Raw genomic sequence first — 15,221 nt, forward strand, 5'->3', positions numbered from 1 at the left:
ATTGATAATGGCGATCATGTAAAAGTTTTAAAAAAGTTGAAGTTTCATCTTCCCTCACCGATGCGATCAGTGAGAGGAGATAAAACTTCTTACTGGAGGCCTCCGCATTTGAACCCCAACGAGATCCTCCTCCACAGACTTTCCCTGGCTGCTGTGGATACGCCCGCCGGCAAAATGCTGGACACATGCCTAGGAGCTGGAGAGAACCCGGGAAATTTAAAAATCTCCTTACTCCCGGCTACCGAAGGTAGCCAGGAGCCTGGAGCAGTGACTGGTGACCTCGTTGACCGGTCCCCAGTCATGTAATAGAAAGGTAGTGATCTACTACTAGGCTGGTCTCACAAGAGTGGATAGGAATTGCAGATTCCGCAAGCGTTTGATTCGCAGTAATACGCAGATCAATCAAATGCATTGGATTACACAATTCCGCTCACATTAGCAGGTCAGAATTACGTAATCCACTCACAGAAAACAAAACACAGCATGTTCTATACTACCACGCATATCCGCAACATAGAGCCCATTGTGCTCCAAGGTCACTATTGCATTGTGTATGGGCTGCGAGGGAAATACAAACAGAAAAAGATGCACTGCGCATGACCGCCTGCATGAGTACGCAGTTATGTACAATACGTTACGTGGCCGTACACAGTGCCACAGCCGGGGTCAGAGCTGGGATCCACTGCAGGCCTACGCAAGTGGATTCCACATAGGCCTTGTGATTCCGGCGTTATTCAGATCGCTACCTGAAATGAAAGAGTAATTTACAAGAAGCCTCGGAAATGCTCATCTTCTCGCAGTTTCAGGTGCAGCTTGTTGAGCGCCTTCTGTTCTGAAAGCCATTGGCTGCTCCTTTCAGTTTGGCCCCTTTGTGCATAGAGACATAATATTAGGGCCACAATAGGTATGTTTCTGAACACGGTACAAACAGAGGGATCCATTTGGGGGTAAAAGTCTTCATTCATATGTGTGCTGTACAAAACAAAACTTTTTTTAAAATGACACAATTGGTAAAAATAAAAAATTTTATTTTTTCCCTCTGATTTGCTTGCATCCATTAAAAAACTATGAAGTCAAATTATGCAGTATACACCTAGATGAATTCATTGAGGGGTCTAGTTTTCAAAATGGGGTCATTTGTGGGGTTTCTCTGTCGTTTTGGCTGCTCAAAGGCTTTACAAATGTGCAACGGGGCCTAAAACACCTTTAAGCAAAATATGTGTTCTGAAAGCCGCCGGCTGATTCTTTCATTTTGGGCCCTGTTGTGCATAAAGACATAAGATTAGGGCCAAAATGGGTATGTTTCTGAACACAGAACAGACAGGGGTATGCATTTCGGGGTGTAAATCCTCATTTTCATGTGCACTGTGGAAAAAAACCTGTCTTTAAAATTAGATATTTGCAAGACTATCAAATGTTCTTTCTTCTCCTCTAAATTGCATTAACTCCTGAAAAAACTGTGGGGTATACTAAGGGGTGTAGTTGTTAAACTCGAGTCATTTATAAGAGTATCAATCTGACACCTATGAGCCTTTGCAATCTTGGCTTGGTGCTGGAAAACAAAGTGTTCCTCAAAATGTTGATAAACAATGTTAAATTTGTACGTCTCCTAAATGGTTAAAAAAAGAAAGTTTTTCAAATGTGCATCCAGAATAAAGTAAACAGATGAAAATATATACCTTACCAAAAATTTGCACAGTATGTTTGCCCATATTTGAGATATTGCAATTGAAAATGTGAAAAAAAATTATAATTTTTTCAAAACTTTCCAATTTTGGCGCTTTTAATAAATATACGCAAATTCTATTGGCCTTTTTTAACCACCTAAATGAAGTTCAATTTGTGTCGAAAAAACAATGTCAGAATCACTAGGATATGCAAAACCTTAGCGGAGTTATTCAATGTTAAAGTGACACATGCAGATTTCCAAAATTTGGCTTGGTCATTAAGGCGCAAACAGGCATGGTCGCTAAAGGGTTAAATAAAAGTCTGAATATGATGATGTAATCTCTATTATGCATGCGTGACTGGATTTGAGGGGTTTAAGAGAGTTCCTTAATATGATTGGTTAGGGCTACTGCTCACGGGGGGATATTTGCTGCGGAATCCGTGGTCAGTGTCCACACCGTGAATCTGCAGCAAATACCGCCGTTACTTCCTATGAAGATCTGCTGCTTCATACCCATGAGCGGAAATCAATTGCGATTTCCGCTTGTGGAGGGAAAATCGCAGCATGCTTAATTTTTATGGGGATTCCACGTGGGTGACTTCCATTGAAGTCAATGGAAGCTATCCGACCCACTGCTCATCTGCAACAAACATTGTGGACAGGTCTTGGATTCCACACCATTGCTTAGTGATGGCGCAAGGGAAAAATAATTTTGACGAAAAAAAGATCTGTACCGCACATGCTCAACGGGTCCATCCGCAGTACTGAAAAGACGGCTGAATGACAAGTATGCGCGGATGCCGCTGCTGCTAGAGCCGGGTTCCGCAAGCGGAATCCGGTTCTGTCGTGTGCAGGAGGCCTTAGTTGTATATCATGGGATGATATATAGTGCGATTCTTTCACTTCATTCTAAGCCTTGAAAAAGGTTCATTGGAACTGAAACGCTGCTTTCTTTGTATGTGTTGAGAATGAAATAAAGTATCCACTTGTACATTCTGGTATTCTGTTGGTATTTGGAGTTCAACCCTAGTAACTGTCACATACATATATAGTGTATTCCTACTGTATGAACTGCAGCAGTGATGTACACAGGTATCTTAGGGCATCGTGGGGAAAATCAGAATCAGTGTCGCATCTAGAAACGGCTGGTTTCCAAAGCAAAATTTGGAATCTGTCTCCCCTTGAGCATGAACATTTACCACACCCATGTAAAAGTAAATGTAAGGACACACTCTTCTGCCAGATCCTGCTTAAAAAACACTAGGCTCCTATATGTGCCCTTATCTTTTAGACTTAGGAAAAATGTAACCATTAAGAGGTAGTACATTATGAGCTACTTATGTTTATTTGCAAATGATTAATTCTGTGGGACTGCTCGGTTAATCTCCTATTGAAGCCAAATGGACTAATCTAACAACTGTATAGTTTATATATAGTCCTGGGATGCCATCTACTGGCCATTATGGCGAAATATAGGCTTTGGAGTGGAATTGATTTCTAATTTTCACATTGGCAGTGGGGGTCACATGGCTCTCTGAGTCTGGGGAAGAGGAAGTGGAGAGGTAGTGCTGGGTGTATGTGAGGTGCACGATGGAAAGAGCAGCAGAGAATTTGGTGCAGCTGCCAGAGGTGAGTGCTGGTGTGCAATTATCCAGTGCTTATGAACTATGCAGAGAAAAGCAGTAGGACAAAGAAGCTGCAGGTGCTGGTCTGGTTCTGTTAGGAGATACTGCCAAATACAACTGTCTACTGCTACCCACGAGACTGAAAGTTCCCACATCTGCTAGAAAGCCCTCAGTAGAATTCAGAACTATGCCATGCAGACAACAGATCAGAGACTGCCAACAGACCTTGCTAGATTCTTCTCCCCCATCTCAGTACAGAGAACGCTGGAGGTCGTAAGTGAGGACAGACCTCAACAAAAACCGAGTGTGATTCACTAAAGACAGACATTAAGCAAGCTGGAACCCTAGGCTCCCCCAGCATCTGAAGCTAGACTGCTTACTGCAAAAGACAACAATAAATACTAGATATTAGTTAATATTTTAGCCAAAATATGTAAGCTCCCAAGCCCACGACAAGGGTCCTCATTATTTTGTGAGTCCCAACAGTAAAATTTACAAACATATCACTGCAAAGGAAAAAATAAAAAAAATAAACATTATTTGCATAACGCCAATTTATTCCGCAGCGCTTTTGGGTAATTTATTTATAACCGCCCACCAAGCTGGGTACTTATTTTACCGATGTTGGAAGGTTGGAAGGCTGAGTCAGCCTTGAGCCAGTTACCTGAACCATGCAGAGATTGTGCAGCGTCCAAGAAAATAAGGCACAGAGAGATCATCCTGTTCGTGCACGCCAAAGCTCTGCCCTGCAGGGTCCGAGGAGCAGGCCCTCAGCCGAGGAGACAGCAGGGTAGAGATGTTAACCTTTTCACGGGGCTCAACCATCTCCTCCCTAAGGGTAGCTCGGGACCCGACTGACCTCATTACTGCTGGGGGAGATGACAGGGATAGTAACCCAAGGTTACCTAAAGTCCAATTGTCACTTGTGATGCCACTGTCCCTTCTCCTGGAATAGATCTTGTAGACAAATGAAACAATCCAACACCAGAAGAGTATATTTTGGAACAAATTCGGTAACGGTCGATCTTGTCCATTTACCTAAACTTGTTACTAAAGTAATATAACAGCCTCAGTACAACGATATACAGAATTATCTCATGGTGGAGCTCACGGGGTATTGGAACAATCCACAGGCCAAGTTATCTGCAGATCCTTTCACAATGCTCACTGTTGCTTTCTTCTCTTCTCACAAATAAGCGGTTCCATTTTCTCAGTACGCAGCAGTGGTACACAGCATCCCTGGTTTGAATGGGCCCAGGCTGAGCATCAGGCAATCGCTCGGCCTCCTCAATACTCTACGCATGGTCAGACCTGGTAGCCTCTCAGTAGTGTCTCAGACTCACCGACTAACTCTCTCCTTGTTGATTCTCTGTAGACTGACTATTGACTCCTTGCAAACACATACATCAAGCATCATCATGTGCTCACAAATGATACATTTTTCAGACAGGACAGAACATACCAGACATTAACCCTTTCTGTCTTGCAAACATCTAATACACATAACTCTAATGCACTCTAGAAACACTGACAGGACATTGGCATGAGACAGACATAGAAGATTCTGTAAGGAACCCAATTAACTCTGGGCCACTACAATTGAATTTGCAACCTGCAGGTCATGAGTGAGAGCTTAGGACTGCATTTCTGCTACCTTAACACTCTGCACCACACAAGGCTCACTCTGCGCCAAAAAGGAAAAAAACAATTAAAATATAACTACTAGCATCCATATTGACCTATATCCTAATAGATATATAAGGGGAGGTATACAACACTCCCAAAAAGAATGTAGATGGGCAGATTGCTACACGGAGGAGCGTTGCACAAGTCCAAGATAGTCATGAACAACCACTACTTAAAATGAGCAAGGGAGTGGATGTTTAGTATTATACAAGCACATAGATAAAATATACAAACGATGCCAATTCCCATTAATAACCAACCACTCTCCCCTAACATACGGTAGGCGTGTGATTGGTTGTTCATCATTATCCTGCACTTGTGCAATGCCCCTCTGTATAGTAAATTGCCTGTCAGCATTCTGTTGAGAAGTGGGTTTGTACCTGCCCATCCTAAACCTAGTACAGGCTGACACTTCAACACATTCCTAAATCATGATGTTTAAAGACTTGAGCAGTGTCTCTCTAGTAGATAAGAGGAAGGGGAGTCACCAATGGAAGGGTGTTGGTGAAGTTTGCTGTCGACTTCTATAGCTGATGAACATCACCTCCCCCTGATTAATTTGATATGTACCATGAATGCTAAGTATAATATTAAAATATTTGGTGGCAGCACTTTGGACAGTTTGGACTACAACAAGGCTGGCTAGATTCTAGTACACTTACTTTCATAAGATCTACGAATTCACAGTTGTGGTGAGATGTGATATTAAGGCCGCTTTTACACACGCAACAAAAGCGCACGATTTTCTCATGATGCAACAGTGCTACAAATCACATGTGAAGCCCATGCTTTCCAATGGGTTCCTTCACATAAGTGATGTTTTGTAGGCTGCTACATTGCGAGAAAAAAAATATTGCCCCAATTTGCAATATTTTGTAGCCTATGTTTCCCTATGGAGCCTTCCTTTGCGATGCATCACACGAAAACACGGTTTTCATGCGATGTGATGCAACTTTTACAGTAGGAAGTCCTACTGTTTGAGCATAAAAAAAAATCCTAGCTGCATTTTAAAAAAAACACAAAAAATAATACATTACCTAACAGGTGCTGTCCACAAAATTGTGATATCGCCATGAGAAAATGCAGCGATATCGCACAGAAAACAGCTGTGATATCGCTGTCACCCATGTGAAAAAGGCCTAATGGGCTTTGAGGGGATGAAAAGTAGCAATTAGACCCTACAATTGGGTTGTTAGCTTTGAAGGTCTGTTCCAGACATGCTGGACACTTGAAATGTAGGTTGATAAGTTCCACAGTCCCAATACCCACTGGGATGGGACAGCATTTTTGCAACCCCCCCAGCAAAATTGTTGTTCAATTATGTAAAACAGCTGTATGGTCACAGATGAAGATTTCTTTGTTTTTGAGTTGTGTGTGTAAAATAAATTGGAGTTGGACTGTATTGCACAATGTATGTTAATGTTGGTAGATAGCTAAATGTTAGAGAGCTAATATTTCATGAGTGAAAGTAAGTAGCTTTGACATAGTGATTAGAGATGAGCGAACGTACTCGTCCGAGCTTGATACTCGTTCGAGTATTAGCGTGTTCAAGATGCTCGTTACTAGAGGCGAACACCACGCGATGTTCGAGTTACTTTCACTTTCATCTCTGAGACGTTAGCACGCTTTTCTGGCCAATAGAAAGACAGGGAAGGCATTACAACTTCCCCCTGCGACGTTCAAGCCCTATACCACCCCCCTGCAGTGAGTGGCTGGCGAGATCAGGTGTCACCCGAGTATATAAATCAGCCCCTCCCGCAGCTCGCCACAGATGCATTCTGACATAGATCAGGGAAAGTGCTGCTGATGCCGGAGCTGCTATAGGGAGAGTGTTAGAATTGATTTTAGGCTTCAAGAACCCCAACGGTCCTTCTTAGGGCCACATCTGACCGTGTGCAGTACTGTTGAGGCTGCTTTTTGCAGTGTTGCACATTTTATTTTTTTTGTATATCGGCCGTGCAGAGCATTGCATCCAGAGCATTGGGTTCTGCAGTAATTTTACATAGTCCAGGGCCAGTAGTAGTGGTGAGGCAGGGACAGTGAAAGACATATCCAGTCTATATAGGCAGTGGGCTTTTCCAAAAAAATTTGGGAAAAAAATCTATTTGGGCTGCCTGTGACCGTCCTGACTGTACTGGGTCTCTGCTGGGGGTTGTTGTCCTAATTCATACGCAGCCAGCTAAGTGTTACAGCAGGCTTGCGCAAAATTCTTTCCTGGCTCTGCGTTGCCTCTTACATCACCGCTGTCATCCTGTCCAGAGTGAAACAGTCTGCAGTAATTTTACATAGTGCAGGGCCAGTAGTGGTGGTGAGGCAGGGACAGTGAAAGACATATCCAGTCTATATAGGAAGTGGGCTTTTCCAAAAACATTTGGGAAAAAAAATCTATTTGGGCTGCCTGTGACCGTCCTCAGTGTACTGCGTCTCTGCTGGGGGTAGTTGTCCTAATTCATACGCAGCCAGCTAAGTGTTACAGCAGGCTTGCGCAAAATTCTTTCCTGGCTCTGCTGTGCGTTCCGTAAGCGAAGTCAGCCTCCAACCACAGGCCAATAAGCGGCACATTTAATTACAGCGTTCTGTTTCTGCACTACTGGTAATACAGCATGCTGAGGGGTAGGGGTAGGCCTAGAGGACGTGGACGGGGGCGAGGACGCGGAGGCCCAAGTCAGGGTGTGGGCACAGGCCGAGCTCCTGATCCAGGTGTATCGCAGCCGACTGCTGCGGGATTAGGAGAGAGGCATGTTTCTGGCATCCCCACATTCATCTCACAATTAATGGGTCCACGCGGTAGACCTTTATTAGAAAATGAGCAGTGTGAGCAGGTCCTGTCGTGGTTGGCAAAAAGTGCATCCAGCAATCTATCGACCACCCAGAGTTCTGCGCTGTCCACTGCTGCAACTCTGAATCCTCTGGCTGCTGCTCCTCCTTCCTCCCAGCCTCCTCACTCCATTACAATGACACATTCTGAGGAGCAGGCAGACTCCCAGGAACTGTTCTCGGGCCCCTGCCCAGAATGGGCAGCAATGGTTCCGAATCCTCTCCCACTGGAGGAGTTTGTCGTGACCGATTCCCAACCTTTGGAAAGTTCCCGGGGTCCGGGGGATGAGGCTGGGGACTTCCGGCAACTGTCTCAAGAGCTTTCAGTGGGTGAGGAGGACGATGACGATGAGACACAGTTGTCTATCAGTGAGGTAGTAGTAGCGCACAGAGGATTCAGAGGAAGAGCAGCAGGACGATGAGGTGACTGACCCCACCTGGTTTGCTACGCCTACTGAGGACAGGTCTTCAGAGGGGGAGGCAAGTGCAGCAGCAGGGCAGGTTGGAAGAGGCAATGCGGTGGCCAGGGGTAGAGGCAGGGCCAGACCGAATAATCCACCAACTGTTTCAAAAAGCGCCCCCTCGCGCCATGCCACCCTGCAGAGGGTGAGGTGCTCTACGGTCTGGCAGTTTTTCACTGAGAGTCCAGACAACCGACGAACAGTGGTGTGCAACCTTTGTCGCGCCAAGATCAGCCGGGGAGCCACCACCACCAGCCTCACCACCACCAGCATGCGCAGACATATGATGGCCAAGCACCCCACAAGGTGGGACGAAGGCCGTTCACCGCCTCCGGTTTGCACCGCTGCCTCTCTCCCTGTGCCCCAACCTGCCACTGAGATCCAACCCCCCTCTCAGGGCACAGGCACTACCGTCTCCTGGCCTGCACCCACACCCTCACCTCCGCTGTCCTCGGCCCCATCCACCAATGTCTCTCAGTGCACCGTCCAGCCGTCGCTAGCGCAAGTGTGGGAGCGCAAGCGCAAGTACGCCGCCATGCACCCGCACGCTCAAGCGTTAAACGTGCACATAGCCAAATTTATCAGCCTGGAGATGCTGCCGTATAGGGTTGTGGAAACGGAGGCTTTCAAAGGTATGATGGCGGCGGCGGCCCCGCGCTACTCAGTTCCCAGTCGCCACTACTTTTCCCGATGTGTCGTCCCAGCCCTGCACGACCACGTCTCCCGCAACAATGTACGCGCCCTCACCAACGCGGTTACTGCCAAGGTCCACTTAACAACGGACACGTGGACAAGCACAGGCGGGCAGGGCCACTATATCTCCCTGACGGCACATTGGGTGAATTTAGTGGAGGCTGGGACAGAGTCAGAGCCTGGGACCGCTCACGTCCTACCCACCCCCAGAATTGCGGGCCCCAGCTCGGTGGTGGTATCTGCGGCGGTGTATGCTTCCTCCACTAAACCACCCTCCTCCTCCTCCTCCTCCTCCTCCTACGCAACCTCTGTCTCGCAATCAAGATGTGTCAGCAGCAGTCGGTGTCGCGCGGCACGGCAGCACAGCGGTGGGCAAGCATCAGCAGGCCGTGCTGAAACTACTCAGCTTAGGAGAGAAGAGGCCCACGGCCCACGAACTGCTGCAGGGTCTGAAAGAGCAGACCGACCGCTGGGTTGCGCCGCTGAGCCTCCAACCGGGCATGGTCGTGTGTGACAACGGCCGTAACCTGGTGGCGGCTCTGCAGCTCGGCAGCCTCACGCATGTGCCATGCTGGCCCACGTCTTTAATTTGGTGGTTCAGCGCTTTCTGAAAAGCTACCCACGCTTGTCAGACCTGCTCGGAAAGGTGCGCCGGCTCTGCGCACATTTCCGCAAGTCCCACACGGACGCTGCCAGCCTGTGGACCCTGCAATATCGGTTTTATCTGCCAGTGCACCGACTGCTGTGCGACATGCCCACACGGTGGAACTCTACGCTCCACATGTTGGCCAGGCTCTATGAGCAGCGTAGAGCTATAGTGGAATACCAACTCCAACATGGGCGGCGCAGTGGGAGTCAGCCTCCTCAATTCTTTACAGAAGAGTGGGCCTGGTTGGCAGACATCTGCCAGGTCCTTGGAAACTTTGAGGAGTCTACCCAGATGGTGAGCGGCGATGCTGCAATCATTAGCGTCACCATTCCTCTGCTATGCCTCTTGAGAAGTTCCCTGCAAAGCATAAAGGCAGACGCTTTGCGCTCGGAAACAGAGGTGGGGGAAGACAGTATGTCGCTGGATAGTAAGAGCACCCTCCTGTCTATATCTCAGCGCATTGAGGAGGAGGAGGAGGAGCATGAGGAGGATGAGGAGGAGGGGGAAGAGACAGTTTGGCCCACTGCTGAGGGTACCCATGCTGCTTGCCTGTCATCCTTTCAGCGTGTATGGCCTGAGGAGGAGGAGGATTCTGAAAGTGATCTTCCTAGTGAGGACAGCCATGTGTTGCGTACAGGTACCCTGGCACACGTGGCTGACTTCATGTTAGGATGCCTTTCTCGTGACCCTCGCGTTACACGCATTCTGGCCACTACGGATTACTGGGTGTACACACTGCTCGACCCACGGTATAAGGAGAACCTTTCCACTCTCATACCCGAAGAGGAAAGGGGTTCGAGAGTGATGCTATACCACAGGACCCTGGCGGACAAGCTGAGGGTAAAATTCTCATCCGACAGCGCTAGTGGCAGAAGGCGCAGTTCCGAGGGCCAGGTAGCAGGGGAGGCGCAGAGATCAGGCAGCATGTACAGCACAGGCAGGGGAACACTCTCTAAGGCCTTTGACAGCTTTCTGGCTCCCCAGCAAGACTGTGTCACCTCTCCCCACTCAAGGCTGAGTCGGCGGGAGCACTGTAAAAGGATGGTGAGGGAGTACGTAGCCGATCGCACGACCGTCCTCTGTGACGCCTCTGCCCCCTACAACTACTGGGTGTCGAAGCTGGACACGTGGCCTGAACTCGCGCTGTATGCCCTGGAGGTGCTTGCTTGTCCTGCGGCTAGCGTCTTGTCAGAGAGGGTGTTTAGTGCGGCTGGGGGAATCATCACAGATAAGCGTACCCGCCTGTCAACCGACAGTGCCGACAGGCTTACACTCATCAAGATGAACAAAGCCTGGATTTCCCCAGACTTCTCTTCTCCACTAGCGGACAGCAGCGATACCTAAACAATACGTAGGCTGCACCCGCGGATGGAAGCATTGTTCTCTATCACCATCAAAAACGTGGACCTTTTAGCTTCATCAATCTGTGTATAATATTCATCCTCCTCCTCCTGCTCCTCCTCCTGAAACCTGACTTAATCACGCCAAACGGGCAATTTTTCTTAGGCCCACAAGGCTCAGTCATAAAATTTTTGTAAACAATTTTTATACGTTTCAATGCTCATTAAAGCGTTGAAACTTGCACCTGAACCAATTTTTATTTTAACTGGGCTGCCTCCAGGCCTAGTTACAAATTAAGCCACATTAACCAAAGCAATTAATGGGTTTCACCTGCCCTCTTGGTTGGGCATGGGCAATTTTTCTGACGTACATTAGTACTGTTGGTACACCAATTTTTTGGGGCCCTCGCCTACAGTGTAATCATATTAATTTTTTGCCCACCTGCATTAAAGCTGACGTTACATCAGCTGTGCTGGGCACTGCAATGGGATATATTTATGTACCGCCGGTGGCTTCCTGGCACCCACCCATGCTGTCGGTCCACACGGAGTTGTAACTGCATGTGTCCACTTCTAAAGATCCCCAGTCTGACTGGGACATGCAGTGTGGGCCGAAGCCCACCTGCATTAAACATGACATTACCTCAGCTGTGCTGAGCACTGCAATGGGATATATTTATGTACCGTCGGTGGGTTCCAGGGAGCCACCCATGCTGTCGGTCCACATGGAGTTGTAACTGCATGTGTCCACTTCTAAAGAACCCCAGTCTGACTGGGGCATGCAGTGTGGGCCGAAGCCCACCTGCATTAAACATGACATTACCTCAGCTGTGATGTGCAATGCAATGGAATATATTTATGTACTGCCGGTGGCTTCCTGGCACCCACCCATGCTGTCGGTCCACAGGGACTTCACAATAGGGAGTTGTACCTGCCTGTGTCTATGAATTAAAAACCCTGGTCAGGTTGGGGCATGCAGTGTGGGCCGAAGCCCACCTGCATTTAATCTGACGTTAGCTCTGCTGTCCAGGGCACCGCAATGGGATACATTTATGTACAGCCGGTGGGTTCCAGCGAGCCACCCATGCTGTGGGTGCACACGGAATTCCCATTGCGGAGTTGTACCTGCCTGTGACTATTTATAAAAAACCGCGGTCTGACTGGGGCATGCAGACACCTTGACAGAATGAATAGTGTGTGGCACATAGGTTCCCCATTGCTATGCCTACGTGTGCAGCTCCTGATGTCGGTGGCACAGGATTATATTTCTCATTGCTTCTGTACAGCATTGTGGGCTATCGCCCCGCCCCTTTTAAAGAGGGTCAATGCCTAGCCTGGCCAACCCTCTGCAGTGTGTGCCTGCAGTTCCTCCTCATGGCAGACGCACTTATAAATAGACATGAGGGTGGTGTGGCATGAGGGCAGCTGAAGGCTGCGCAGGGACACTTTGGTGTGTGCTGTGGACACTGGGTCGTGCGGAGGGGGGGGGTTGGGCAGCATGTAACCCAGGAGAAGTGGCAGCGGAGTGTCATGCAGGCAGTGATTGTGCTTTGTTGGAGGTAGTGTGGTGCTTAGCTAAGGTATGCATTGCTAATGAGGGCTTTTCAGAAGTAAAAATTGTTGGGAGGGGGGGGGGCACTCTTGCCGCTATTGTGGCTTAATAGTGGGACCTGGGAACTTGAGATGCAGCCCAACATGTAGCCCCTCGCCTGCCCTATCCGTTGCTGTGTCGTTCCCATCACTTTCTTGAATTGCCCAGATTTTCACAAATGGAAACCTTAGCGAGCATCGGCGATATACAAAAATGCTCGGGTCGCCCATTGACTTCAATGGGGTTCGTTATTCGAAACGAACCCTCGAGCATCGCGAAAATTTCGTCCCGAGTAACGAGCACCCGAGCATTTTGGTGCTCGCTCATCTCTAATAGTGATGCAGTAATGAAAGCAGCTGAGGAACATTGCAACTATTTGCCATTTTTGGGGTGTTGGATACTTCTGAAACTAAGGCCTCATTCACACAAGCGTTTTTATGCGACTATTTAGCCGCAATAAAAAGATTGCGACCATGTGAAGCATTGGATTCCAATGCATTTGTTGACATGTGTGATTTTCAGGCAGCTGAGAAAATTGCGCTGTTAAAATGTCAAATCACCAACTGTTTTCAGTTACAAATTTTTCTTACTGCATCAAAAGATAGGTCTCGAGTTATCTTTTGACAAACAATACAGGAAGCTCCCATAGACTCCAAAGGGAGCTGAAAAAAAGGGAGTGAGTTTACCTGCATCCAACGCTCTGAAAATAAGACAGCTATTTAAGCTAATAGAAGTCATTCTGCCAACCGACAGAATTCCGCGCTGCAGCGTATTTTTCACGTGATACGCCCATGTGAATGGACAAGAAACTTTAATTAATCTCAGAACTCTATTGTGCTATTCTGCATTGATGCGACATTCGGCCATGATGCAGATAGCGTAAAATCGCAATGCTCATGTGCATGAGGCCTCCGTAACTAATATCTGTGCTGTAAATTTAGCTGCACATAGAACAGTGTAAATGATTCCATACACGATTGCCATTTTTCTTTTGAATGAAATAGGGAGTGCTGGCAATAGGAGCTCATTTTTTTATTTTTGGTACTGTGTACACATTTTTGAGACCCATATTTTAGTAATTTGCAGGATTAATGGATATTATTTGACTTTCTATAGATAAATGTGTTCACTGGATAGAAGATGGGATCTAATTTTCATTTCGGCGCTGACAATTTCTTCCACTGAAATGTAGATAATGTTTTTATTCTATTAGGAATTATGCACGTTTTTTTCTTGCACGTCTTTAACTTTTGTGAATTTTGGTGAAAAATCTATTTTTCTGTGATTTTATCCTCATATGACAGCCTGTGTTTGTGGCTTTGTTTATTTGTCTGTTATATGTCATCTGCCTGTATAATATTACATGCTAAATAGTGCAGGTGAATCACTGGACGGCTGAACAAAGATTGACAGAAAAATCCCTTACCAGTTGGCCAGCCCACAGGGAGTGGAGCTAATGGATGAAAAGAGAAGGGTGGAGACATAGATGGGAATTCTCTGATGTGACAGCCTTTTGTTTCTCATTGAGGTCTCTTTCACATGACCATGTCTTTTGACGCAGCATATAAAATAGGCGACTGGCCGTAAATAAATCCCCCCGGAAAAAATAGCACATTAACGACTGTTTTCAGTCGTCGATTTTATACAGTGCATCTAAAAGATAGGTCACATGGGCGATTTTCTGCAGCAAAGTTACATGCGTCAAAAACGTTTCTAATAGAATCAATGGTTTCCTATGGATACCTTCAGATGAACGATTGGTAGCTGCATAAAAAAAAAAATCGCACTTACAAAGATAGGACATCAGCGGCAGAATTCAGCGACTGAAATTCCCTGCTGCCGGAAAAAATAGGTCTTGACCTATCTTGTTGCAGAAAATTGCAGAAGTCTTAGGGTGCCTACCCACTTGCGATTTTTTTTCCTGTGATGTTTTGCGTTTTTTCTCAAGAGCAATTAGTTTAGAATGTGTTCTTGTCCATCTGGTTTTTTTTTTCCATTTCGTGGGGTTTTTTCACATAGGAACTGTCAGTTGCATATGTCTCCTTATTTTTCTCTTAATGCACCCATGATTGTCAATGGAGGGCTGCAAAAAACACGCAAAAAACGCACGAAAACGCCGCGTTTTTCACGCGCGAAAATCGGCAACGCAAGTGGGTAGGCACTCTTATAGGAGACTATGGGGCTCGGCTGGCAAAGGGTGATTAATTCCCCAGCAGCGCAGATGCCAAGGTTCCCCTGCAGGGGAGAAGAAGGAATTTTCCTGTAGTGGGGACAGAGGGATTACCCTGTAGAGGAGAAGAAGGGATTTCCCCCTCTCTCCCCCACTGCTGGGGAATTCCTTTTTCTCCCCTGCAGGGGATATCCCTCTAGCCCCACTGAGATGAAGGAAAGCCCCGCAGAGAAGGGGGTTTCCCCAGGCTTTTCTTCATCTCTCTGTCTCTCCTCCCGGAGCTGCAGCTCCCATTCATGTGATTCGGAAATTTCACAGCTAATTAAGCTTGGGACTTGAAAGGGGGAAATCGTCCATTCACATGATCTTCTGCAGCGCTAGCTGAGATTTTTTTCCGCAGCTAACTTCTGCGTGATTTTGTAGCCCACGTGAAGGAGCCCTTATCCTATCTTATGCTGAGATACGCAGGGAGCTCTCATAGATTGTATTGAAGTGGAAAAAAAGGGAGGGGAAGACTTGT

This window comes from Eleutherodactylus coqui, chromosome 4 (genome assembly GCF_035609145.1).
Source record: "Eleutherodactylus coqui strain aEleCoq1 chromosome 4, aEleCoq1.hap1, whole genome shotgun sequence".
In the NCBI taxonomy this organism is placed as follows: Eukaryota; Metazoa; Chordata; class Amphibia; order Anura; family Eleutherodactylidae; genus Eleutherodactylus; species Eleutherodactylus coqui.